The 26,948-nt window shown below is 46.4% G+C and overlaps 1 protein-coding gene across 2 annotated transcripts in view; it reads right to left on the reverse strand.

Moving 5' to 3' along the window:
• Positions 1-26,948, reverse strand: part of ZZEF1 (zinc finger ZZ-type and EF-hand domain containing 1) — a 1,404,152-nt gene that overhangs the window by 601,240 nt on the left and 775,964 nt on the right. The window lies entirely within an intron of this gene.

The raw sequence follows: 26,948 nt of genomic DNA on the forward strand, positions 1-26,948 counted from the left end.
GACGAGGGTCATGCTTTACTTCCTTCATTTTATTTCTTATAGCAACCATTTCATTAAACTTTAAGTAAAAACTACCAAAACCACGTACCACTGGGAATGGATCAAAATAAAAACATCCAGTCAGTATCCAATCAGGTGTAATTCCCAATTCAGTCCATTATCTATGTTGCCACTGCCTTTTTCTTCACTTTTCCCAACCAAAGTTAAGTTAGGTTTTTCCTCTCCTCTATAGTTTTCAGTGTATTGTAAGCATTTGATTTCTTAACTTGTTTTCATTAGTTTGCTATTGTGGGCTTGGCCTGCGTTTGTGAGGTCGCAGGAATGTGACCGCGCTCCCTTGTGGCTGGATCCTTACCCACGGTGTGTTCCTACGCCCGCTAGGTGGCACCCTTGTTGTGAGGCTATTTTAGCATAAATTTATGGGCACGTTATTCTAGCCATAGTCCTGCAGCTTGTGCCCTTTAGCCTAGAAACAATTCATTTTATTCTTTGAGCAGAAGCTTCATTATCGGTGATGTTTTTTATTCTGTTTTATACACTTTTAGCCTAGATACTGTTTTTGTTTTTTAGCACAATATCTTCACTTTGTGCTTGCTCAAGGCCGTACGCAATAATGTTGTCGCTACAAAACAGAACATCACATTCCCGGTCACTTACGGGAAATGTATGTGTTTTTACGTAGGGACAGTTTTCTTAGAACACCACCTGTCTTATTAAAAAACATCTCTCTACCCCCATACATTAGAGGGAAATTACAACTAGAAGTTGCTTCCACATGCTGCTGCTTCCCTTCAGCTGTCTGCTGAGACTAAAAATCTTTTCCGCCTACATGGGAGAAGACCATTGGTAAACAAACAGCCCTCTTCGCTAATACCACATTCAGGTATGGGGATGGTGTCTTCCCAGGGGTCCTGAAGGACGGATTAGGGCTGACACTGCTATGCTCTTGAACTGCACCCTAGTGGTGTAGGTAGTAATTCTGACACTTAGCACTGTGACACTATGGTGGGACGTTTCTTATGTTTCACTTTCTTTGTCACTGCATTACTATTATCATGTTTCATTATCCTTATTATTACAGTACATGTCTTTTTATCTAAGATGCAGTTGATTCAATAAAATTAATTGAACCAAGTCCTGCTTCTGTTTGTATTTGCATGTGTGAGATGAATGTAACTGAGAGAAAAGAGTAAGATCTGTTCCACCATGATTTCCCTAAGAAATCAAAATGTCATGCGCACGGCTGCCACAAATCATCTCTACTCTTGGGTACTGGTGAGGTACTGATAGCTGGCCGGAAGGGTTAGGCCGACAGTTTTCACACAGTGTGGGACTGGACTCAGTTCCCCACTATCCAGTGGTGGTCCCGCCTGAATCCAGCAGTCTGATTGGTACAATGAGAGCCAACATGACATGGCACTGCCAACGCTTGGTCAGGCACTAAATTACAGATCTCACTGTGTGATAAAGGCACCACAATACTATACATGGAGACGTCCATGGTATTGAGGATTTCCGCCTCAGCTTGCTAGGCCATACCTGTAGGAAGCTGGCTCTGTATACTATATCAAAATGAGATATTGTGTGGACAGAGTCCAGGGGTTTCCCAGAGGCTCAACAGAGCCTAATATAGATAATACTAATGCTCTCTTTTGTGGTAGTGTGGTTGAGCAGTTAGGCTTATCAAAGGGTGGTGCAAAACATTTGCTGTACACACACAGTCAAGAAATGATTCACACACTCGATGACTAACTCCAAGCCAATGTATTTATATAGGAAAAATATATTTGTTACTTTATTTCTGGAACCAAGATTCTGCTTGCAGGTAAGTACACTTTTAAGCTTGTATCAAGCACATGTATCAAATGTACTTTGTTTAGGTTTGGCAGATAAAACAGTTTACAGCCTAGTAACACTTTTGACTTTCAAAAATTGATGCGGTGCAAATTTCAGTACAGTGCTAGAGGAGGAAAAATGTTGGTGCAGTTTTGGGGTAATAACTCGACTTACACTTCCTGTCTCCAGGAATTAGGATGTCCACTGGTCAAAGTTCTAGATGACCCCAAACATGCACCACCAGCAACACGGGGCCGGTCAGGTGCATAGGTCAAAGTTGGTCCTGGATTTAGAATGGGATCCTAAGCAGACAAGGGGAACTCAGAAACACATCTGCTGGCAGGTAAGTATTCGTGACTTAGGAGGGGCAGATGTGGGAGGGGTTAGGTGAGCACCGGGGGCCACAGGTTAGCACCAAACACAAACCCTCAGTGGCACAGTGGCGGCTGGGTACTTTTTTGAGTTTCTTTTGGACAGAGCCGCTGTCCTCTGGAGTTTTTGGTGGGCAGGCAGTCCTCTGGGAGTTTATATAGGTTGCTGGTCCTGCAGACTGTGTTGCCTTTTTGTACAAGAGTCCTTGAAGCTGCAGACAGGCCAGTAGGGCTGGGGCCAAGTCAGTTGTCATCTGGAGTCTTCACTACTGGAGGGTCGGCTTATTGTAATAGTATTTATATAGCGCTTACTAACCATGACGAGGCATCGAATCGCTTTTCGGCGAGTAGCACGCTCCTCCAGAACCCAAAAGGAATTAACGGTGGACTAGTATAGGGAAATACGAGTACAGTTTTAGTATTATTATGAGTTAATTTGAGCCACAGATATGTGAGTTTGTTAGTTGGACTGACTGGAGTAATGGGGGGTGGAGGAGGGAAGAATCCAGAAGTGTTAATTGGGAGTTTATAGTAATAGGATTTAGGCTTGGGATGAGTAAAGGGGGGATGGAGGAGGGAAGAGTCTGTGGAAAGGGTTAGAGAGATCATAGTAGCAGGAGGGTTTTTGGATGAGTTAAAGGTGAGATAAATGAGGGAGAATTTAGTAGGGTTGTTTGGGAGATCATGGTAATAAACTGGGGTTTGGGTGAGTTAGATGTGGAAGAGGAGGGGAGAGCTTAGGCAGGGTTATTTAGAAGATGAAAGTAGTAGAATGGATTTGGGATGAGCCAGAGTGGGAATGGAGGATAGATTGATAGAGACATGACATATGGTGATGGGTAGACAAAGTAAAGCTTACAAGAGAGTAAAAATATAATATTTGTTATTTATAATTTATATATATATGGAAAATGTCACTTACCCAGTGTACATCTGTTCGTGGCATTAGTCGCTGCAGATTCACATGCTGTGCACAGTCCGCCATCTGGTGTTGGGCTCGGAGTGTTACAAGTTGTTTTTCTTCGAAGAAGTCTTTTCGAGTCACGAGACCGAGGGACTCCTCCCATTTCGATTCCATTGCGCATGGGCGTCGACTCCATCTTAGATTGTTTTCCCCACAGAGGGTGAGGTAGGAGTTGTGTATGTTAGTAATAGTGCCCATGCAATGGAATGAATACGTATGTACATAATAAAGGTTAAAGTAATATATTTACAAATGTACAAATGTTCAAGATCTACTTCTAAACGGTTACAGGCTCCCGGGGAGGCGGGTGGGCGCATGTGAATCTGCAGCGACTAATGCCACGAACAGATGTACACTGGGTAAGTGACATTTTCCGTTCGATGGCATGTGTAGCTGCAGATACACATGCTGTGCATAGACTAGTAAGCAGTTATCTCCCCAAAAGCGGTGGTTTAGCCTGTAGGAGTTGAAGTAGTTTGAAATAATGTTCTTAGTACAGCTTGACCTACTGTGGCTTGTTGTGCAGTTAACACATCTACACAGTAGTGCTTGGTAAATGTATGAGGCGTAGACCATGTTGCTGCCTTACATATTTCGTTCATTGGAATATTTCCTAGAAAGGCCATGGTAGCACCTTTCTTTCTGGTTGAGTGTGCCTTTGGTGTAATAGGCAGCTCTCTCTTTGCTTTAAGATAGCATGTTTGAATACACTTAACTATCCACCTAGCAATGCCTTGTTTTGAAATTGGATTTCCTGTTTGAGGTTTTTGAAAGGCAATAAATAGTTGTTTTGTTTTTCTAATTAGTTTTGTTCTGTCAATGTAGTACATTAGTGCTCTTTTGATGTCTAATGTATGTAGTGCTCTTTCAGCTACAGAATCTGGCTGTGGGAAGAACACTGGTAATTCTACTGTTTGATTTAAGTGGAACGGTGAGATAACCTTTGGTAAAAATTTTGGATTTGTCCTTAGAACTACTCTATTTTTATGTATTTGAATAAATGGTTCTTGTATGGTAAATGCTTGAATCTCACCCACTCTTCTTAGAGATGTGATGGCAATCAAAAATGCAACTTTCCACATTAAGTACTGCATTTCACAAGAATGCATGGGCTCGAAAGGTGGACCCATGAGTCTTGTTAAGACAATGTTGAGGTTCCATGAAGGAACAGGTGGTGTTCTTGGTGGTATAATTCTCTTTAGGCCTTCCATAAACGCTTTAATGACTGGTATTCTAAATAGTGAAGTTGAATGAGTAATTTGCAGGTAAGCTGATATTGCGGTGAGATGTATCTTTATGGAAGAGAAAGCTAGATTTGATTTTTGCAAATGTAGTAAATATCCTACTATATCTTTTGGAGATGCGTGTAATGGCTGAATTTGATTATTCTGGCAGTAATACACAAATCTTTTCCACTTATTTGCATAGCAGTGTCTAGTGGTAGGTTTCCTAGCTTGCCTTATGACCTCCATACATTCTTGTGTGAGGTCTAAGTGTCCGAATTCTAGGATTTCAGGAGCCAAATTGCTAGATTCAAAGATGCTGGATTTGGATGTCTGATCTGTTGTTTGTGTTGTGTTAACAGATCTGGTCTGTTGGGTAGTTTGACATGAGGTACTACTGAAAGGTCTAGTAGTGTTGTGTACCAAGGTTGCCTTGCCCATGTTGGTGCTATTAGTATGAGTTTGAGTTTGTTTTGACTCAACCTGTTTACTAGATATGGAAGGAGAGGGAGAGGGGGAAAAGCGTACTCAAATATCCCTGACCAGTTCATCCATAGAGCATTGCCTTGGGATTGATCTTGTGGGTACCTGGATGCGAAGTTTTGGCATTTTGAGTTTTCCTTTGTTGCAAATAGATCTATTTGAGGTGTCCCCCAAATTTGAAAGTAATTGTTTAGTATTTGGGGGTGAATTTCCCATTCGTGGGTTTGTTGGTGATCTCGAGAGAGATTGTCTGCCAACTGGTTCTGAATCACTGGAATAAATTGTGCTATTAGGCGAATGAGGTTGTGAATCGCCCAATGCCATATTTTTTGTGTTAGGAGGCACAACTGCGTCGAGTGTGTCCCTCCTTGTTTGTTTAGATAATACATTGTTGTCATTTTGTCTGTTTTGACAAGAATGTATTTTTGGGTTATTATGGGTTGAAATGCTTTCAGCGCTAGAAATACTGCTAACAGTTCTAAGTGATTTATGTGAAACTGCTTCTGATGTATGTCCCATTGTCCTTGGATGCTGTGTTGATTGAGGTGTGCTCCCCACCCTGTCATGGAAGCATCCGTCGTTGTGACGTATTGTGGCACTGGGTCTTGGAAAGGCCGCCCTTGGTTTAAATTTGTACTGTTCCACCATAGAAGCGAGATGTATGTTTGGCGGTCTATCAACACCAGATCTAGAAGTTGACCCTGTGCTTGTGACCATTGTGATGCTAGGCACTGTTGTAAGGGCCGCATGTGCAATCTTGCGTTTGGGACAATGGCTATGCATGAAGACATCATGCCTAGGAGTTTCATTACCGTTTTGACTTGTATCTTTTGTGTTGGATACATGGCCTGTATTACTTTGTGAAATGTTTGAACCCTTTGTGGACTTGGAGTGGCAATCCCTTTTGCTGTGTTGATTGTCGCTCCTAAGTATTGCTGTGTTTGACACGGCAAAAGGTGTGACTTCGCGTAGTTGATGGAGAAACCTAGCCTGTGAAGGGTCTGTATGACATATTTTGTGTGCTGTGAACACTGTCTTAGCGTGTTGGTTTTGATTAACCAGTCGTCTAAGTACGGGAACACATGTATTTGCTGCCTTCTTATATGTGCAGCTACTACTGCCAGGCATTTTGTAAAAACTCTTGGCGCAGTTGTTATTCCGAATGGCAACACTTTGAATTGGTAATGTATTCCTTGGAATACAAACCTTAGGTATTTCCTGTGTGAAGGATGTATTGGTATATGGAAATACGCGTCTTTTAGGTCTAATGTTGTCATGTAGTCTTGCTGTTTGAGCAGTGGGATTACGTCTTGTAATGTGACCATGTGAAAGTGGTCTGATTTGATGTAGGTATTTAGTGTTCTGAGATCTAGTATTGGTCTCAGAGTTTTGTCCTTTTTGGGTATCAGAAAGTACAGTGAGTAAACTCCTGTGTTTTTTTGTAGATTTGGTACTAATTCTATTGCGTCCTTTTGTAGCAATGCTTGGACTTCTAGTCCTAGAAGATCTATATGTTGTTTTGACATATTGTGTGTTTTCGGTGGGACGTTTGGAGGGAATTGGAGAAATTCTATGCAATAACCATGCTGGATAATTGCTAAGACCCAAGTGTCTGTTGTTATTTCCGCCCAAAGTTTGTAAAATTGGCTTAGTCTTCCACCCACAGGTGTTATGTGATGGGGTTGTGTGACTTGTGAGTCACTGTTTATTTTGAGGAGTTTTGGGGCCTTGGAATTTTCCTCGATTTCTTGGGAATTGACCCCCTCTATATTGCCCCCGAAAACCTCCCCTCTGATATTGACCCTGGTAAGTAGGCCTTGTTTGTGAGGTTGTGGCTTCTGTGGGTTGACCTCGAAACCCTCCCCTAAAAGGTGTTTTTCGAAATGTGCCTCTGCTCTGCGGGGAGTAGAGTGCGCCCATGGCTTTGGCTGTATCGGTGTCTTTTTTGAGTTTGTCAATGGCAGTGTCCACCTCCGGCCCAAACAATTGCTGTTCATTAAATGGCATATTGAGCACAGCTTGTTGGATTTCCGGCTTGAACCCTGAAGTGCGCAGCCATGCGTGCCTTCGTATCGTGATTGTAGTGTTTATTGTCCTCGCAGCTGTATCTGCTGCATCCATGGAAGACCATATCTGATTATTTGAGATACTTTGTCCCTCTTCCACCACCTGTTGCGCTCTTTTTTGGAACTCCTTGGGTAAGTGTTCGATGAAATGTTGCATTTCATCCCAATGAGCTCTGTTGTATCTTGCCAAAAGTGCTTGTGAATTGGCAATACGCCATTGATTTGCTGCTTGTGCTGCAACCCTTTTTCCCGCAGCATCAAATTTGCGGCTCTCCTTGTCTGGAGGTGGTGCGTCTCCTGAGGTATGAGAGTTGGCTCTCTTACGAGCTGCCCCTACAACTACTGAGTCTGGTGTTAGTTGTGTTGTAATATAGATTGGATCTGTTGGCGGTGGCTTGCACTTTTTCTCCACCCTTGGAGTTATGGCTCTGCCTTTAACTGGATCCTGAAATATTTGTTTTGAATGTCTTAGCATTCCTGGGAGCATGGGAAGGCTTTGGTACTGGCTATGGGTGGAGGATAGGGTGTTAAACAGAAAGTCATCCTCAATTGGTTCAGAATGTAAGGTGACGTTGTGAAATTCGGCTGCCCTTGCGACCACCTTTGTGTAGGATGTACTGTCCTCAGGTGGTGACGGTTTTGTAGGATAGGAGTCTGGGCTGTTGTCAGACACTGGAGCATCGTAAAGGTCCCATGCGTCGGGATCATCCTGACTCATTGTAGTATGAGCTGGTGAGTGCATCAGTGGTGGAGTTGTTGCTGGTGATGCATGTATTGATGGTGGTGGAGACGGTGGTGGGGTTGTTTTCCTTGCCACCTTTGCCTGTGGTTGCTTGTCCTTTTGTTGAAAGGCAAGTTTCCTTTTTATTTTGATTGGGGGAAGAGTGGTTATCTTCCCTGTGTCCTCATGAATATGAAGCCTTCTTTGCGTGTAGTCAGGCTCTACAGCTTGAAGCTCCTCTCCAAATCTATGTAATTTGGAGGTTAATCCTTGTTCCTCTGTATAGGAACTAGTTTTCGGCTCCGAGGCTGGATGTTTCGGAACCAAAACCTTTTCGGAAGTCTTTTTAGGCTCCGAAGAAACCTTCTTTGTTTTCGGCGTGGTGTCTCAGTGCCGAAATTCTTCGGTGCCGCTGTCTCTGTGCCGAAGTTTCTCGGAGCCGCTGTCTCGGCTCCGAGGTTGGTGTGTGGCGGTATCTCGACCGGAGTCGGATGACTTCGACACCAGCATGCCCTTTTTCGGTGCCTTGGATGGGTCACCTAGTTTTCGGGTTAAGCCATGGCCTGTTGGCGGTGGCGTCCCCTGGGCTTTTGTGGACTTCTCGTGAGTCTTGATTTTCGACGTCTTACTCATGGTTTTGGGTGTTTCTTCGGCGTCGAGTTCTTCAGAATCCGACTCGTGGACGGAGAAAGCTTCTTCTTCCTCCTCGAAACGATCTTGACCTGTTGGCGTGGACGCCATTTGTAGTCTCCTGGCTCTTCGGTCTCTCAGCGTCTTCCTCGACCGAAACGCTTGACAGGCTTCACAAGTATCCTCCTTGTGCTCGGGGGACAAGCACAAGTTACAGACCAGATGGTGATCCGTATACGGATACTTGTGATGGCATTTTGGGCAGAAGCGGAATGGGGTCCGTTCCATCAGCCTTGAAGTCGCACGTGGCCGGGCCGACCAGGCCCCGCCTGGGGATCGAAAAAACCCCGATACCGAACGCAAACAATACAGACGTTTTTTTCCGAGATTCTAACTTTCCGACCCGAAACACGGAGCGAAAAGGAACACGTCCGAACCCGATGGCGGAAAAAAAACAATCTAAGATTCACATGCGCCCACCCGCCTCCCCGGTAGCCTGTAGCCGTTTAGAAGTTGATCTTGAACATTTGTAAATTTGTAAATATATTACTTTAAACTTCATTATGTACATACGTATTCACTCCATTGCATGGGCACTATTACTAGCATACACAACTCCTACCTCACCCTCTGCGGGGAAAACAATCTAAGATGGAGTCGACGCCCATGCGCAATGGAATCGAAATGGGAGGAGTCCCTCGGTACGTGACTCGAAAAGACTTCTTCGAAGAAAAACAACTTGTAACACTCCGAGCCCAACACCAGATGGCGGACTGTGCACAGCATGTGTATCTGCAGCTACACATGCCATCGAACATATATATATAGATATATATCAAAAACGAAGTTGTCCTCATGTGAAAGCGCACTCCCAACAGGTTATATAAACGGGAAGAAAAAGCAAAGCCAGCAACTCACAGTGAATTCTTTAAGTATTTTCATTATTCCAGGCCTTAAGTTATAAAATCATCTCTGGACACGTGTTTCAAGGTCAATCCTTTCTTCAGCAGAGAAAAATATAAAAGTGTTTCACCCTCGTAGGTGCAGCCAGTGCTGGAAGTGTTCCAGGTATTTCTTTCTTACTGAAAAGACCGGCATGGCTTCAGCTTGTCTAATTACAGGCACCTGATTAGTCTCTTTGAATACCAGTCCGCCCCAGTGGGCCTCTCAAGTGAGTAACAGTGCATGCTGGTTGTAGTGGTCCTGCAATTTTATCATTTTGCCCCAAGTGGGTTGCTGGAGCCAAACGAAATAATGAAGCAAAGTGCAAAACCTGCACATCGAAGCAGGTCTGTGTGACTAAAAATGGATTGTCACATAAGAGCAGTCAGGTTGGGATATTCACAGCAAATCTGACAATTTTACTTTAGATTCGCCTACAAAGGTTTTGCACTTTGCTTCATTATTTCGTTTGGTAGTTTGATATGAGGTACTACTGACAGATCTAGTAGTGTTGTGTACCATGGCTGGCGTGCCCAAGTTGGTGCTATTAGTATTAGTTTGAGTTTGTTTTGACTCAATTTGTTTACTAGATACAGAAGGAGTGGGAGAGGGGGAAAAGCGTAAGCAAATATCCCTGACCAACTCATCCATAACGCATTGCCCTTGGAGTGAGGCTGTGGGTACCTGGACGCTAAGTTTTGGCATTTTGCGTTTTCTTTTGTTGCGAATAGGTCTATTCGTGGTGCTCCCCAGCTTTGAAAGTAAGTTTGTAGTATCTGGGGATGAATTTCCCATTCGTGGTATTATTGGTGATCTCGACTGAGATTGTCGGCTAACTGGTTTTGAATTCCTGGGATGTATTATACTATTAGGCGAATGTGAATCGCCCAACGCCAAATTCTTTGTGCTAAGAGACACAGCTGTGATGAGTGAGTCCCTCCCTGTTTGTTTAGGTAATACATTGTTGTCATGTCGTCTGTTTTGACAAGAATGTGTTTGTGGGCTATTATCGGTTGAAATGCTTTTAATGCTAGAAATACTGCTAGCAGTTCCAGATGATTTATATGAAGTTGGCTCTGTTGAGCGTTCCACTGTCCCTGAATGCTGTGCTGGTTGAGGTGTGCTCCCCACCCTACCATGGAAGCATCTGTTGTGATCACGTATTGAGGCACAGGGTCTTGGAATGGCCGCCCTTGGTTTAAATTTATAGGATTCTACCATTGAAGCGAGGAGTGTGTTTGGCGGTCTATCAACACTAGATCTTGAAGTTGACCCTGTACTTGTGTCCATTGTGTTGCTAGGCACTGTTGTAAGGGCCGCATGTGTTGTCTTGCATTTGGGACAATGGCTATGCATGAAGACATCATGCCTAGAAGTTTCATCACAAACCTCACTTGACAGTGTTGGTTTGGGTGCATGTTTAGTATTACATTTTGGAATGCTTGCACCCTTTGTGGACTTGGAGTGGCAATCCCTTTTTGTGTGTTGATTGTTGCTCCTAAGTATTGTTGTATTTGACACAGTTGTAGATGTGATTTCTGGTAGTTTATAGAGAACCCTAGCTTGTGAAGGCTTTCTATGACGTATTGTGTGTTGAAGACACTGTTGTTGAGTGCTGGTTTTTATTAACCAATCATCTAAGTAAGGAAATACGTGCATGTGCTGCCTCCTGATATGAGCAGCTACTACCGCAAGGCATTTTGTGAATACTCTTGGTGCTGTTGTTATCCCGAACGGTGACACTTTGAATTGGTAATGCACGCCTTGGATTACAAACCTTAAGTATTTCCTGTGGGAAGGATGTATGGGTATGTGGAAGTAAGCATCCTTGAGATCTAATGTTGACATGTAGTCCTGTAGTTTGAGCAAGGGAATCACGTCTTGAAGTGTCACCATGTGAAAGTGATCTGATTTGATGCAAAGTTTTTGTGTTCTGAGGTCTAATATAGGTCTCAGTGTTTTGTCCTTTTTTGGAATTAGGAAATACAGGGAGTAAACACCTGTTCCTTTTTGATGGTTGGGTACTAGTTCTATTGCTTCTTTTTGTATCAGCGCTTGGACTTCTAGTTGTAACAGATGTAAGTGCTGTTTGGACATGTTGTGTGCTCTTGGAGGCACATTTGGTGGTAATTGTCGGAATTCTATGCAATAACCATGTTAGATAATGGCTAGGACCCACGAGTTCGAAGTTATGTCTTGCCAATTTTGGTAATAATCTGTGAGTCTCTCCCCCACAGGTGTTGTGTGTTGGGGGTTTGTAACGTAGGAGTCACTGTTTAGTTTGTGGGGTTTTTGAGCTTTGGAACTTCCCTCTTGGTTTAGGGAACTGTCCAGCCCTATATTGTCCCCGAAAATGTCTTCTTTGGTATTGGCTCTGTTATGTGGGTCTGGCCTGTGAGGTGGAAGGTTCTGTGGTTTGGGCCCGAAACCCCCCTCTAAAGTGTGGTTTCCTAAAAGTGTCTCTGCTCTGTGGGGAGTAGAGCGCGCCCATGGCTTTGGCCATGTCAGTGTCTTTCTTTAGTTTGTCTATAGCTGTATCCACCTCCGGCCCAAACAACTGTTGTCCGTTAAAAGGCATATTCAGCACAGCTTGCTGGATCTCTGGCTTAAATCCGGAGGTGCGTAGCCATGCGTGTCTCCGAATGGTGACCGCCGTGTTTACTGTTCTGGCGGCTGTGTCTGCCGCGTCTATAGCCGATCTTATTTGATTGTTGGAGATACTTTGGCCCTCCTCTACAACCTGTTGGGCACGCTTCTGAAACTCTTTGGGAAGGTGTTCAATGAAATGTTGCATTTCGTCCCAATGTGCTCTGTCGTATCTTGCCAGTAGAGCTTGCGAATTGGCAATTCGCCATTGATTGGCTGCCTGTGCTGCCACCCTTTTGCCTGCTGCATCGAATTTCCGACTTTCTTTGTCGGGTGGTGGTGCGTCCCCAAAAGTTTGTGAGTTTGCCCTTTTCCGGGCTGCTCCTACTACTGAATCAGGAGTTAGTTGTTGCGTAATGTAAACAGGGTCCGTAGGGGGGGTTTATATTTCTTCTCCACCCTAGCTGTAATGGCTCTGCTCTTCATGGGGTCTTGAAACACCTGTTTGGCGTCTTTTAACATGCCTGGTAACATTGGAAAGCTTTGGTATTGGCTATGTGTTGATGACAGGGTATTGAATAGAAAATCATCTTCTATAGGTTCCGAATGTAATGCTACGTTATGGAAGGTAGCTGCCCTGGAAACCACCTGCATATAAGCAGTACTGCCCTCTGGTGGTGATGGCCTTGCTGGTTAACAGTCCGGACTATTATCAGAGACTGGTGCATCGTATAGATCCCATGCATCTGGGTCATCTTGGCTCATCCCTGTGTGCGTTGGTGACTGCATCATTGGGGGTGTTGCTATTGGGGACAGATGTGGTGAGGTTGGCGGCGATGGCTGTGGAGAAAACTGTGGTGGTGTTTTTTCTTTAGCCACCTTTGCTTTGGGCTGCATTTCTGTTTCATGGAATGCGAGCTTCCGCTTCATTTTAATTGGGGGAAGAGTTCTTATTTTCCCTGTGTCTTTTTGTATATGGAGCCTCCTCTGTGTATGATATGGCTCTCCCATCTCTAGTTCGTGTCCAAACTTGTGGCCTTGTAGTTGTGAGGAAAGGCCCTGTACTTCCATATAGGAGCTTTGTTTCGGCTCCGAGGCTGGGTGTTTCAGCACCAAAACCTTCTCAGCAGTCTTTTTAGGCTCCGAAGAAACCTTTTTCGATTTCGGGGTGCCGATCTCTCGGTGCCGAGTTTGGTCGGAGCCGGTATCTTGGTGCCGAGTATATTCTGAGACGGTATTGCGACCGGAGTCGGATGTCTTCGGCTGCTGTGTGCCCTTTTTCGGTGCTGATGCTCGGTCACCGTGCTTTCGGGTAAAGCCATGGCCTGTCGGCGCTGGCGTCCCCTGGGCCTTCATGATTTTTGAGTGAGTTTTGGCCGGGGCTGGTTTACTCACGGTTTGTTGCCTCGTCGGCTGCTCACTCTCAGGCTCGTCCGAGTCCGAATCTGGGATGGAGAATGTCTCCTCCTCTTCGACGTCGGGGTGTCCGGCCGGTGTTGATGCCATTTGAAGACTTCGAGCTCTCCGGTCGCACAGCGTCGTCTTGGACCAAAATGCCCGACAGGCCTCGCATGTATCCTCTTTGTGTTCGAGGGACAAACACAGGTTACAGACCAAATGTTGGTCTGTATAAGGATACTTAGCGTGGCATTTAGGGCAGAAGCGGAATGGGGTCCTTTCCATGAGCCTTGAAGATTCACGCGGTCGGGCCGACCATGCCCCGTCGAGGAGTGGAAGCCCCGAAGGGCTGCCGGAGCTCTTCTTTTCTTCGGTGTCGATGTGCTATGTCTAACCCGATACCGATCGCAAACAATACAGTCGAATTTTCCGTTTCTTAACTAACTTTTCCGAACCGAAATACGGAGCAAAGAGGTACACGTCTGAACCCGATGGCAGAAAAAAAACAATCTAAGATGGAGTCGACGCCCATGCGCAATGGAGTCGAAAGGGAGGAGTCCCTCGGTCTTGTGACTCGAAAAGACTTCTTCGAAGAAAAACAACTTGTAACACTCCGAGCCCAACACTAGATGGCAGGATAATGCACAGCATGTGTATCTGCAGCTACACATGCCATTGAACATATATATGGAAAATGTCACTTACCCAGTGTACATCTGTTCGTGGCATTAGTCGCTGCAGATTCACATGCTGTGCACATCCCGCCATCTGGTGTTGGGCTCGGAGTGTTACAAGTTGTTTTTCTTCGAAGAAGTCTTTTTTTCGAGTCACAAGACCGAGGAACTCCTCCCATTTCGACTCCATTGCGCATGGGCGTCGACTCCATCTTAGATTGTTTTCCCCGCAGAGGGTGAGGTAGGAGTTGTGTATGCTAGTAATAGTGCCCATGCAATGGAGTGAATACGTATGTACATAATGAAGTTTAAAGTAATATATTTACAAATTTACAAATGTTCAAGATCAACTTCTAAACGGCTACAGGCTACCGGGGAGGCGGGTGGGCGCATGTGAATCTGCAGCGACTAATGCCACGAACAGATGTACACTGGGTAAGTGACATTTTCCGTTCAATGGCATGTGTAGCTGCAAATACACATGCTGTGCATAGACTAGTAAGCAGTTATCTCCCCAAAAGCGGTGGTTCAGCCTGTAGGAGTTGAAGTTGTTTGAAATAATGTTCGTAGTACAGCTTGACCTACTGTGGCTTGTTGTGCCGTTAACACATCTACACAGTAGTGTTTGGTAAATGTATGAGGCGTAGAACATGTTGCTGCCTTACATATTTTGTTCATTGGAATATTTCCTAGAAAGGCCATGGTAGCACCTTTTTTTCTGGTTGAGTGTGCCTTTGGTGTAATAGGCAGCTCTCTCTTTGCTTTAAGATAGCAGGTTTGAATACACTTAACTATCCATCTAGCAATGCCTTGTTTAGAAATTGGATTCCCTGTATGAGGTTTTTGGAAAGCAATAAAAAGTTGTTTTGTTTTTCGAATTAGGTTTGTTCTGTCAATGTAGTACATTAGTGCTCTCTTGATGTCTAATGTATGCAGTGCTCTTTCAGCTACAGAATCTGGCTGTGGGAAGAACACTGGTAATTCTACCGTTTGATTCAAGTGGAACGGTGAGATCACTTTTGGTAAAAATTTTGGATTTGTCCGTAGAACTACTTTATGTTTGTGTATTTGAATAAATGGTTCTTGTATGGTAAATGCTTGAATTTGACTCACTCTTCTTAGAGATGTGATGGCAATAAAAAATGCAACTTTCCATGTTAAATATTGCATTTCACAAGAGTGCATGGGCTCAAAAGGTGGACCCATGAGTCGTGTTAAGACAATGTTGAGGTTCCATGAAGGTACTGGTGGTGTTCGTGGTGGTATAATTCTCTTTAGGCCTTCCATAAATGCTTTTATGACTGGTATCTTAAATAAAGAAGTGGAGTGCGTAATTTGCAGGTAGGCTGAAATTGCGGTCAGATGTATCTTTATTGAAGAGAAAGCTAGCTTTGACTTTTGCAATTGTAGTAAGTATCCTACTATATCTTTGGCAGATGCGTGTAAGGGTTGAATTTGATTATTATGGCAGTAATAAACAAATCTTTTCCACTTATTTGCATAGCAGTGTCTAGTGGTAGGTTTCCTAGCTTGTCTTATGACCTCCATACATTCTTGTGTGAGGTCTAAGGGGGTCATTCTGACCATGGCGGTAAATACCGCCAGGGCGGGGGTTGGCGGTAGCACCGCCAACAGGCTGGCGGTGCTCCGCCGGGCATTCTGACCGCGGCGGTACAGCCGCGGCCAGAAGCGGAAAGCCGGCGGTGTACCGCCGACTTTCCGCTGCCCATGGGAATCCGCCATGGCAGCGCAGCTTGCTGCGCCGCCATGGGGATTCTGACACCCCATACCGCCATCCTGTTCCTGGCGGGTCGCCCGCCAGGAACAGGATGGCAGTATGGGGTGTCGTGGGGCCCCCGTAAGAGGGCCCCACAAAGAATTTCAGTGTCTGCTTTGCAGACACTGAAATTCGCGACGGGTGCAACTGCACCCGTCGCACCTTCCCACTCCGCCGGCTCCATTCGGAGCCGGCTTCCTCGTGGGAAGGGTGTTTCCCACTGGGCTGGCGGGCGGACTTTTGGCGGTCGCCCGCCAGCCCAGTGGGAAACCCAGAATGACCGCCGCGGTCTTTTTACCGCGGGACGGTCTTCTGGCGGTTCCCGCTTGGCGGGCGGCTCCCTCCGCCCGCCAAGCTTAGAATCAGGCCCTAAGTGTCCGAATTCTAGGATTTCAGGAGCCAAATTGTTAGATTCAACGATGCTGGATTTGGATGTCTGATCCGTTGTTTGTGTTGTGTTAACAGATCTGGTCTGTTTGGTAGTTTGACATGAGGTACTACTGAGAGGTCTAGTAGTGTTGTGTACCAAGGTTGTCTTGCCCATGTCGGTGCTATTAGTATGAGTTTGAGTTTGTTTTGACTCAATTTGTTTACTAGATATGGAAGGAGTGGGAGAGGGGGAAAAGCGTAAGCAAATATCCCTGACCAGCTCATCCATAACGCATTGCCCCGAGACTGATCTTGTGGGTACCTGGATGCGAAGTTTTGGCATTTTGAGTTTTCTTTAGTTGCAAATAGATCTATTTGTGGTGTTCCCCACATTTGGAAGTAAGTGTTTAGTATTTGGGGGTGAATCTCCCATTCGTGGATCTGTTGGTGATCCCGAGAGAGATTGTCTGCTAACTGGTTCTGAATTCCTGGAATAAATTGTGCTATTAGGCGAATGTGGTTGTGAATCGCCCAATGCCATATTTTCTGTGTTAGGAGACACAACTGTGTTGAGTGTGTGCCTCCCTGTTTGTTTAGGTAATACATTGTTGTCATGTTGTCTGTTTTGACAAGAATGTGTTTGTGTCTTATTATGGGTTGAAATGCTTTGAGCGCTAAAAATACTGCTAACAGTTCTAAGTGATATATGTGAAACTGTTTTTGCTGTATGTCCCATTGTCCTTGGATGCTGTGTTGATTGAGGTGTGCTCCCCACCCTATCATGGAAGCATCTGTTGTTATTACGTATTGTGGCACTGGGTCTTGGAAAGGCCGCCCTTGGTTTAAATTTATACTGTTCCACCATTGAAGCGAGATGTATGTTTGGCGGTCTATCAACACCAGATCTAGAAGCTGACCCTGTGCTTGTGACCATTGTGATGCTAGGCACTGTTGTAAGGACCGCATGTGCAACCTTGCGTTTGGGACAATGGCTATGCATGAAGACATCATGCCTAGTAGTTTCATCACCAGTTTGACTTGTATCTTTTGATTTGGATACATGGTCTGTATTACATTGTGAAATGTGTGAACTCTTTGCGGACTTGGAGTGGCAATCCCTTTTGCTGTGTTGATTGTTGCTCCTAAGTATTGCTGTGTTTGACACAGCAGAAGGTGTAACTTTGTGTAATTGATTGAGAAACCTAGTTTGTGGAGGATTTCTATGACATATTTTGTGTGTTGTGAACACCGTCTTAGCGTGTTGGTTTTGATTAACCAATCGTCTAGGTACGGGAACACATGTATTTGCTGCCTTCTGATATGTGCAGCTACTACTGCTAGGCATTTTGTAAAAACTCTTGGTGCAGTTGTTATTCCGAATGGCAACACTTTGAATTGGTAATGTATCCCTTGGAATACAAACCTTAGGTACTTTCTGTGTGAAGGATGTATTGGTATATGGAAATATGCATCCTTTAGGTCTAGTGTTGTCATGTAGTCTTGTTGTTTGAGCAGTGGGATTACGTCTTGTAATGTAACCATGTGAAAGTGATCTGATTTGATGTAGGTATTTAATGTTCTGAGATCTAGTATAGGTCTCAGACTCTTGTCTTTTTTGGGTATCAGAAAGTACAGGGAGTAAACTCCTGTGTTTATTTGTTGTTTTGGTACTAACTCTATTGCTTCTTTTTGTAGCAATGCCTGAACTTCTAGTCCTAGAAGATCTATATGTTGTTTTGACATATTGTGTGTTTTCAGTGGAATGTTTGGAGGGAATTTGAGAAATTCTATGCAATAACCATGCTGGATAATTGCTAAGACCCAAGTGTCTGTTGTTATTTCCTCCCATTGTTTGTAAAATTTGGTTAGTCTCCCCCCCACAGGTGTTATGTGTTGGGGATTTGTGACCTTGAAGTCACTGCTTGTTTGGAGGAGTTTTGGGACTTTGGAACTTTCCTCTATTCCTTTGAAATTGTCCCCCTCTATATTGTCCCCGAAAACTTCCCCACTGATATTGGCTCTGGTAAGTGGGCTTTGTTTGTGAGGTTGTGGCTTCTGTGGTTTGCCCTCGAAACCCCCCTCGAAATTGTGTCTTTCGAAATGTGCCTCTGCTCTGTAGGGAGTAGAGTGCGCCCATGGCTTTGGCCGTGTCAGTGTCTTTCTTAAGTTTTTCGATCGCAGTGTCCACCTCCGGCCCAAACAACTGCTGTCCGTTGAATGGCATATTCAGCACAGCTTGCTGTATCTCTGGTTTAAATCCTGATGTACGCAGCCATGCATGTCTCCTTATTGTTACAGCTGTGTTGACAGTTCTAGCAGCTGTGTCTGCAGCATCCATTGCTGACCGTATCTGATTATTGGAGATACCCTGTCCTTCTTCTACTACTTGCTGCGCTCTTTTTTGGAACTCCTTGGGTAAATGTTCAATAAGGTGTTGCATCTCATCCCAATGGGCCCTATCATATCTGGCTAGCAAAGCTTGTGAATTTGCAATACGCCACTGGTTTGCTGCCTGTGCCGCCACCCTTTTGCCTGCAGCATCGAATTTTCGACTTTCTTTATCTGGAGGTGGTATCTCCTGAAGTATGAGAGTTGGCTCTTTTGCGCGCTGCTCCCACTACAACAGAGTCTGGTGTTAGCTGTTGTGTAATGTACACTGGGTCTGTTGGTGGCGGTTTATATTTTTTATCTACTCTTGGAGTAATGGCTCTCCCTTTAACAGGCTCCTCAAACACTTGTTTGGAGTGTTTTAGCATTCCAGGTAGCATAGGAAGACTCTGATATTGGCTGTGTGTGGACGACAGTGTATTAAAAAGAAAGTCGTCTTCAATGGGCTCTGAATGAAGGCTGACATTATGAAATGCAGCTGCTCTTGACACCACCTGTGCGTAGCCTGTACTATCCTCTGGTGGCGATGGTTTAGCTGGATAGCATTCTGGACTATTATCTGACACTGGTGCGTCATACAGGTCCCATGCGTCAGGGTCATCTTGACTTATTCCTGTATGAGTTGGGGATTGCATCATTGGTGGAGTGGCTACCGGTGATGGTTGCGGAGAGTGATGTGGGGATGGTGGCAGTGTTACTTGTTTAGCCACCTTTGCGTGTGGCTGTTTGTCTTTGTCTTGGAAGGCAAGTTTGCGTTTCCTTTTGACTGGAGGAAGAGTGCTGATCTTCCCTGTATCTTTTTGAATAAAGAGCCTTCTTTGTGTGTGATCTGGCTCTATTGCCTGTAATTCCTGTCCAAATCTATGTGTCTTCATTTGTGTGGACAGTCCTTGTTCCTCAGTGTAGGAACTTGTTTTCGGTTCCGAGGCCGAATATTTCGGTACCGAAACCTTTTCGGCTGCTTTTTTCGGCTCCGACCAAACCTTTTTTACTTTCGGCATCGTGCTCTCTCGGTGCCGACCCGTTTCGGTGCCGGTGTCTCGGTGCCGAATCTTCTCTGAGCCACTATCTCGGGGCCCTAGATTGCTGTGTGCCGGTATCTCGACCGGAGTCGGATGACTTCGACACCAGCTCGCCCTTTTTCGGTGCCGATGAACGGTCACCTAATTTTCGGGTTAAGCCATGGCCTGTTGGCGGTGGCGTCCCCTGGGCTTTAGCGCTCTTCTCGTGAGTTCTTGGTTTCGACGTCTTACTCACGGTTTTCGGCGTTTCCTCGGGATCGATCTCCTCGGAGTCAGACTCCTGGGTGGAGAATGTTTCTTCCTCCTCCTAGAAACGCTCTTGTCCTGTCGGCGCCTACGCCATTTGCAGTCTTCTTGCTCTTCGGTCCCTGAGTGTCTTCCTGGACCGAAACGCTCGACAAGCCTCACAAGTATCCTCCTTTTGTTCTGGTGACAAACACAAGTTACAGACCAGATGTTGATCTGTATATGGATACTTGTTATGGCATTTTGGACAGAAGCGGAATGGGGTCCATTTCATCAGCCTTGAAGAGACACATGGCCGGGCCGACCAGGCCCCGACGGGGATGGAAGAAAACCCCGAAGGGCCACCGGAGCTCTTCTTAATTCGGTGTCGATCTGTTGTAACTAACCCGATACCGAACACAAACAATACAGACGATTTTTCCGAGATTCTAACTAACTTTCCGACCCGAAACACGGAGCGAAAAGGAACACGTCCGAACCCGATGGCGGAAAAAAAACAATCTAAGATGGAGTCGACGCCCATGCGCAATGGAGTCGAAATGGGAGGAGTCCCTCGGTCTCGTGACTCGAAAAAAGACTTCTTCGAAGAAAAACAACTTGTAACACTCCGAGCCCAACACCAGATGGCGGGATGTGCACAGCATGTGTATCTGCAGCTACACATGCCATCGAACAAATATATATATATATATATATAGTTTTAAGATTTATTTATAATTTGAATTTTATTTATAGATTTAATTTTATTTTAATTACATTTTTTCTCTAGTACACTAGGACTAGAGTAATAAATAAATAGATATGTCAGTACATAGTAAGGGAATATATGTCCAAGGAATATAATAATGGGTATAATATGAGAATAAAAGTAGTATTGTATAAACACAGACTTTCAAGATTTGTAATATTTGAAGTTAATTAATAAGTGTACTTTTCTAACATTTATTTATCTTTACTAAATTTTTGAATAGGCAAATACCTATGACAATAATAAACATTTGATCAGTGTGATATAAAATGAGAGCAGGGATTCATAAATATCTAATATAACAACTTATCTAAGAGCTATGTAATGACCTAGGAATATGTTAAGCACAGAATAACATACACATATATATCTACACACACACACATACATACACACACACATGAATACACACATACACATATATATGTACATACATATACATATTGAAACCGTGAGTAAGTATGCATTATTTAAACAGGTTTAAAGAGTATGTGTTTAGTTTATTGTTATGACATAGTAGCGTTACATATTTTCTAAAGAACTATATATATCTGGAATATACACATAATCAGATAAAAAATATTTATCAACACAGGCTTAGGCAGTCCATAACTGTTTGTATATGGTGGTTATGAAGGAAAGAGCCAACTCTTGAGTAGTCTTCTGAAGACAAGATAGTTATCTGTGGATCTTATAGTTGAAGGTAATGAACTCCATAGTTTGGCTGCTTGAACGGAGAAGGATGTAACACCTATAGTCTTTTTCTTGTATGGTGGTGTTGTAAGGCGGGGTGCCAATCTTGAACAGAGGTTTCTTTGTTGAATGTTTCTGATGGATACGCCTACCTGTGGATTCCTCACCAAAAGAATTCTCCCCCCGCGCCAGCCTCGACGGAAATTTCTTCTAGCTCTGCATGTCGACGATGACGTCATAATCGCCCGACTCCACGCGACGCCACATGACGTCATCCAGGCAATAAGAAGCCCTCGTCGACGTGCAGACGTCGGTTCCCTTTTTTCCGTGCCCGAATAACGGTTGTTTCTTCGAGGCTCACAGGGAGCTACTGTTACCAACTGACGGTTACGATGTCGCAGCCTAGAAAATCCGGCTTTAAACCTTGTAACCAATGCGGGGGTCGGATGTCAGTTACCGACCCCCACGATAACTGCCTCTGGTGCCTTAGTTCAGATCATGAGGTCGAGGCGTGCGGTTCGTGCCAGCGCATGAACCCTAAGGCGCTCAAAGAAAGAGAGGCAAAGTTATTCTTGGCTCGGTCCAAGAAGAAGAAAGAGAGGCGTCATAGGAGGGAGTCTTCGTCGAGATCCTCAAGGTCTCGCCACCATCATAGTGGCTCTCGGCGCTGTCATGGATCTCGGCGCCGTCATGGATCTCGGCGCCGATCGAGCAAGGGTCGGTCCAGGTCTAGATCGGCTTCTCCGTCGGCTCGGCGTCGTCCGACGTGGGAGATAAGCCCGACCGTCACCCCTCCTCCTCCGACGACCCCGACGTCACCCGGGTCGGTCTTTGAGGTCGAGCCTCTCCAGAGGCCTGAAGGTTCTCCTGGCCAGGAATTACCCGGACCCTCTTCGGCAGCTTTGCCGGCGCCGGTGCAGCAACAACAGTACCCGGCTTTCCCGACTCCGGGATCGGATCCAGCAGCATTTTTGAACGCTATGTTTAATATCTTTGCTTCCATGGCGCCGGGTGGAAGTCACGCAGGTCCGTCTGGTCCTTTGGCCTACGATTTGGGTGTTCCGGCGTCTTTCAAGTCGGCACCGTTCACCCCGTTTATGTCTACTGCGTCTGAAGTGGCGCCGATGCCTACGACGTCAGCCAGGATGGCTACACCTGTTACGGCGCCGGTGGATTCGCCTCGGATCCCATCGACGTCTAGGATCGCTGTGGAGCCGGAGCCTCCGGCTTCGGACGGATCCGAGGCTCGGCGCCGACAGAGGTCTTCGGCGTCGGCTGACGCCTTGTCGACTCCAGGCTTGGAGTCCAGACTTAGATCAAGGCGTCTGGCCCTCCGTCTCTTGGAAGAAGAAGAGTATGCAAGGCAACACCTGGAGGAAGGAGAAGTTGTTGAGCCCTCAGGTGACTTCCAGGGTCTAGACTCAGCTAGCGGCCTGGACACTACCCCGGAGTGGGATCTAGCTTCTCCTGGAGAGATCACAGAGGAGGCAGCTACGTTCCATAAGGTCATTCGTAAAGCTGTGGACTTTTTAGATATTACTCTTCCCACTGCGGAGGTTAAGAGGAATTTGTTGACTGAGGTCCTCCATCCAACATCTACTTCTGCTGAGCCTCTTCTTCCATTCAATGAGGCCCTGCTGGACCCTATAAAGGATATTTGGATGAAGCCTGTATCCACCGCTGCAGTCAACAGGGCGGTGGCTCGGCGTTACAGGACGGCGCCTGGGGATCCAGTGTTTCTCTCCAGGCAACCAACTCCGGAGAGCCTTGTGGTCCAAGCATCATGTTCCTCCAGATCCTCTCCTGGCTCGTTCCCTGGGGTTCCTGCTGATAGAGAGTCGAAAAAATGGACCATACTGCTAAAAATACTTTTTCATCGTGCAGTATGGCCCTGAAATCTGCTAACGCCACATGTATACTGGGATGTTACATACATGCCCTTATGGAAGAGGCAAAGGGCCATCCTAATGTATCACAGGAGATGCTGCAACTCTTTTCGGATGCTCAAGCGGCTGCGACGCAAGTCATCCAGTCTGGTTTGGACACTTCGGACTCGGTTGCTAGGGCTATGGGCACGACCATAGTCTCTAGAAGGCAGTCTTGGCTCAGATCATCTGGCTTCTCGACGGACGTGCAGGCTACGCTCCTTGATCTCCCGTTTGACGGGGAAAGGCTCTTCGGTTCTAAGGCTGACTCGGCCTTAGAACGCTTTAAAGAGAGTAGAGCAATAGCTAGATCCTTGGGACTCCAGACTTCGGCCTCATCCACCTTTAGAGGCTTTCGCAGATTTAAAGGTTTTGGTCGTGGTTCCTTTTGAGGAAGACTGCAAGGACCACAACAAACTGCTTCTACCCTGCCTTACAGATCTTTCAGGGGTAGAGTCCGTACGAGAGGAGCCACCTTGCAGCACTCTGCCTCTTCCTCTTCCTCGGGAGGGGTGCAGCAAGGAAAGCAGCCGTAGTCCTCCGCCATTCCCTGTCCATTCGTCTCCAGTAGGGGGGAGACTTTCCCTTTTTCTTCTAATGTGGGAGGTCATAACATCAGACTCCTGGGTCATCGACATTGTGAAGAAGGGGTACGCTCTTCCCTTTTGAGAATTTCCTCCCACCCTCCCTCCCCGCCCATCCTTCTGTTCGGAAGATCATCTTCTCCTGTTGCAGCAGGAGGTGTTATCCCTATTACAAAAAGGTGCAATAGAGTTGGTTCCCGAGCAAGAGAGAGGTCAGCGGTGCTATTCAAGATACTTTCTGATTCCCAAAAAGGATGGTCGGCTAAGACCGATTTTAGACTTGAGGATTTTGAATTGGTTCCTCAAACAGGAAAAGTTCAAAATGCTGACCCTCTCACAGGTTCTTTTGGCATTGAACGAAGGGGACTGGATGGTGTCGGTCGATTTGCAGGACGCGTATTTTCATATTCCGATCCTCAGATCGCACAGGAGGTATCTCCGTTTTGTGGTGGGATCACAACATTATCAGTTTGCGGTCCTCCCGTTTGGTCTTACTTCAGCACCTCGAGTCTTCACGAAGGTGATGGCGGTGGTAGCTGCAGAGCTCAGAAGAAAGGGGATCGCTGTGTTTCCCTATCTGGACGATTGGTTGATCAAAGCCAGTACTCCAGAGCTCGTGCGGTGCCATCTCCAGTCGACGACTCAATTGTTGTACGACCTGGGGTTTTCAGTCAATGTACCCAAGTCTCACCTGGAGCCCTCTCAACGCCTCCTGTTCATAGGGGCAGTATTGGACACGACATTGAATCGGGCCTTTCCTCCGCCACAGCGGGTTCAGGACATACAGGCTTTGATTCCAATGTTTCGAAATGGAGAGGTAGTTCCAATCCTCAAAGTCCTTCGTCTGCTCGGTCTGTTTGCTTCTTGCATACTGTTGGTCACTCATGCACGCTGGCACATGAGGGCTCTCCAGTGGTGCACCCGCAGGCAGTGGTTTCAGCACAAAGGGGATCTCGAGGACTCAATAAAGATCTCCAGAGACACTGCAGTGGATCTTCAATGGTGGGCAGCGGTCGGCAACCTGTCTCAAGGAAGGCCGTTTTCGCTACCCCCACCAGTGGCCTCAGTGGTAACGGATGCTTCCACTCTAGGGTGGGGAGCTCATCTGGGGGACCTGGAGATCAAAGGCCTTTGGTCTCCAGTAGAACAGAAATTACACATCAATCTGTTAGAAATGCGGGCAGTACAGCTGGCACTCAAGGCCTTCCTCCCTTCCATTCGCGGTCAGTCAGTCCAGGTTCTAACGGACAACACGACCGCGATGTGGTATATAAACAAGCAGGGAGGCGTGGGGTCGTATCTTATCTGCAGAGAAGCTCTTCGACTCTGGTCCTGGCTTCAGGACCACAAGATCTGCTTGATTGCACATCATTTGGCCGGAGTCCTGAATGTGCGTGCAGACATTCTCAGTCGACGCAGTTCGGTCGACCACGAGTGGCGTCTTCATCCAGATCTGGTTCTGTATATCTTCCAGATGTGGGGATATCCAAAAATAGATCTGTTTGCCACTCAAGAGAATGTGCAGTGCCCGCTATTTTGCAGCCTCCAGTATCCAGTGCAAGGAGCTTTGGGGAATGCGTTTCAGATGACCTGGAAGGGTCAGTTGCTTTACACGTTTCCCCCCATACCCTTGATTCCTCGAGTTCTCAGGAAGATCTGCCAAGACTGAGCCCAAGTCATCCTAATAGCTCCGGATTGGCCGAGAAGGGTGTGGTATTTGGACCTACTCCAACTCTCTCAGTGCCCTCCGCTCTGTCTCCCTTGCAGGGTGGACCTCCTCTCGCAGTCGCAGGGGCAGATTCTACACCCCCACCTCCAGAGCCTGCATCTTCATGCCTGGAGATTGAACGGGGCAATCTGAGTTCCTTTTCTCTCCATCCAGATGTGGTGGAAGTTATTCTATCGGCCAGGCGACACTCCACCAAGTCAATCTATGCGAATCGTTGGGCTAAGTTTACAAGCTGGTGTGGAGAGAATAGTTTAGATCCTTTAAAAGCTGGTTTATCTGACATTTTGTCATTTGCACTCTATTTAGTATAGAAAGGTTTTCCAGTTGCCACTGTTAAGGGTTATCTGTCTGCACTATCTGCTTTTCTGTGCCTTCCTGATCAACCATCCTTCTTTAAGTCACCAAGGCGGTCATTCTGACCGTGGCGGTCGCCGCCCGCCAAGCGGTTCCCGCCGAAAGACGGTCATTCCGGCTTTCCCGCTGGGCCGGCGGGCGACCGCCAGCCGGCCCGGCGGGACAGCTCCTTCAACAATGAAGCCGGCTCGGAATAGATCCGGCGGAGTTGAAGGGATGCGACGGGTGTAGGTGGCACCCGTCGTGATTTTCACTGTCTGCTAAGCAGACAGTGAAAATCTTTGTGGGGCCCTGTTAGGGGGCCCCTGCACTGCCCATGCCATCCTGGTTCCGGCGGTGGACACCGCCAGAAACAGGCTGGCGGTAAGGGGGTTGGAATCCCCATGGCGGTGCTGCAAGCAGCGCCGCCATGGCGGGTTCCCTGGGCCAGCGGGAAAGTGGCGGGAAACCGCCGGCTCCCCTTTTCCGACCGCGGCTTTACCGCCGCGGTCAGAATCGCCAAGGAAGCACCGCCAGCCTGTTGGCGGTGCTTCCGCCGCACTCCGCCATGGCGGTCATGGACCGCCAAGGTCAGAATGACCGCCCAATTGTTTTAAAGTTTCTAAAGGGACTTACTAATAAGTATCCGCCCACGCCATTCGTTATGCCTCAGTGGGACCTTAATTTGGTTTTAACTTTTCGTATGGGGGCCCCGTTTGAACCCATGCACTCTTGTTCTTTACGGTTCCTGGTATTTAAAACTGTTTTCCTGGTGGCACTAACATCTGCCAGAAGGGTTAGTGAGCTTCAGGCTCTAACTGTAGAAACCCCATTCCTTTCCTTCTTCAAGGACAAAGTGGTGTTGAGGACCAAGGGAGCTTTCCTACCGAAGGTTGTTACACCCTTTCACCTGGGGCAGTCAATTACTCTCTCTTCTTTTTACCCTCCACCTCACCCATCCAAGGAGGAGAAGAGGCTCCATCGGCTGGATCCGCGAAGAGCACTGAGCTTCTACGTCGCCAGGACCAAGGAGTTCAGACAGGATGAACAGCTCTTCGTTGGATACGTGGGGAAGAGGAAAGGTAGAGTGGTCCACAAGAGAACGCTATCCAGGTGGGTCATTCTATGTATTAAGATCTGCTATTCTTTGGCGAAGAGAGACCCACCTGTGGGGCTTCGTGCTCATTCCACCAGGACCAAGGCAGCTTCATCAGCTTTGGCTAGAGGTGTTTCTGTGGCT

Source organism: Pleurodeles waltl, chromosome 3_2 (genome assembly GCF_031143425.1).
Source record: "Pleurodeles waltl isolate 20211129_DDA chromosome 3_2, aPleWal1.hap1.20221129, whole genome shotgun sequence".
NCBI classification, from domain to species: domain Eukaryota; kingdom Metazoa; phylum Chordata; class Amphibia; order Caudata; family Salamandridae; genus Pleurodeles; species Pleurodeles waltl.